The sequence below is a fragment of the Lipotes vexillifer genome, unplaced genomic scaffold (assembly GCF_000442215.2).
Source record: "Lipotes vexillifer unplaced genomic scaffold, Lipotes_vexillifer_v1.1 scaffold671, whole genome shotgun sequence".
Classification (NCBI taxonomy): Eukaryota; Metazoa; Chordata; class Mammalia; order Artiodactyla; family Lipotidae; genus Lipotes; species Lipotes vexillifer.
The window spans coordinates 1,811,548-1,813,059 of NW_006782851.1; positions in this window are offsets into that span (position 1 = coordinate 1,811,548).

A 1,512-nucleotide genomic window follows, 5' to 3' on the forward strand; every position below is an offset into this window, starting at 1 on the left:
GAAAAAAAAAAAAAGCTATAAGTTGATTGGCTGCTGAAACAGCAGAAGGCACTAATCTCTCCTCCAGGCCCCAGCCGGAGGGAGATGTCTGTGATGGAGGCCTGAACATTACATCTTGCAGGTGACAGACTTGACTTATGTTCAGCTTCTGACTTCAGTCAGCCAATAGGGGTCAATTGAGGGACTTCATGTGAAAGTGTCAGGACACTTACTGTCTTTACTCTGAGATTCTTTGCTGTGAAACTGCCAAGGATAGGGCTTCCGGAGGCCACTGTATGGAAGAGCTTTCCCTGAGCCTCAAGTCAAACAGGCAAATACTAAGCCCAGAGTGAGAGAGGGCAAGAGATAGAACCCTGGGTCCAACCATTCCTGAAGCCAGCTTCACCTCCGCTTGTTCAGTCCTATGGAGCAATAAATTCTGTCCACCTCCCCTATTATTTTTCCTGAAGTTCAGTTAAAAAACAATTTTTAAAATCACTTGCAATGCAAACATCAGGATGGGACTTTTCCCCTCCTAAGGGGACTGCTTCCTCCCTGGAGTGGGTAGAATTGTCTCGCTCAAAAGATGTGTTGAAATCCTAACCCTCAGAGCCTGTGACTGTGGCCTTATTTGGAAAGAGGGTCTTTGGAACGAGACAAGGGATTCCAAAGATTGCCAGCGACCAGCAGAAGGCAGGCAAGAAGGGTGGGACAGATTCTCTCCTTCACAGCCAAGGGAGGAGCCAACTCTATTAACTCCTTGATTTTGGACTTGCGGCCTCCAGAACGGGGAGAGAATACTTTCCTGTTGTTTTAAGCCCCCTAGTTTGTGATATACCTCCCAAAAGACATGTAGCCTTTTTAAAAAAAATCTATCTATCTATTTATTTATTTATGGCTGTGTTGGGTCTTCGTTGCTGCACGTGGGCTTTCTCTAGTTGTGGCGAGCGGGTGCTACTCTTTGTTGCGGTGCGCGGGCTTCCCATAGCGGTGGCTTCTCTTGTTGCATAGCACGGGCTCTAGGTGCACGGGCTTCAGTAGTTGTGGCACACGGGCTCAGTAGTTGTGGCGTGTGGGCTCAGTAGTTGTGGCTCGCGGGCTCTAGAGCGCAGGCTTAGTAGTTGTGGCTCACGGGCTTCGTTGCTCTGCGGCATGTGGGATCTTCCTGGACCGGGGCACGAACCCGTGTCCCCTGCACTGGCAGGCGGCTTCTCAACCACTGCGCCACCAGGGAAGCCCCGAGACATGTAGCCTTAGCACTCTTCAATCCTCCTATCTGCAGGAGGCTAGATTCACAGATTAGCACTCCCCCCCCCCCATCATGTGATACACACGTCAGCTGGGGCCAGATGTAGGCAAAATGTATGGTAGAGAACTTAACAGGAAGGCTTCTGGGGCCAGTCAGGGGTCAAACTTGCATCCGGATCTCTGGCCACAGCATCCTCTTTGCTCATCACCCCTCAGGTCATCACTGATCCTTGGGCTGGAGGACCTGAGCCGCCCTGGGGGAGCGTCCCTGCTTCACCCGCATTC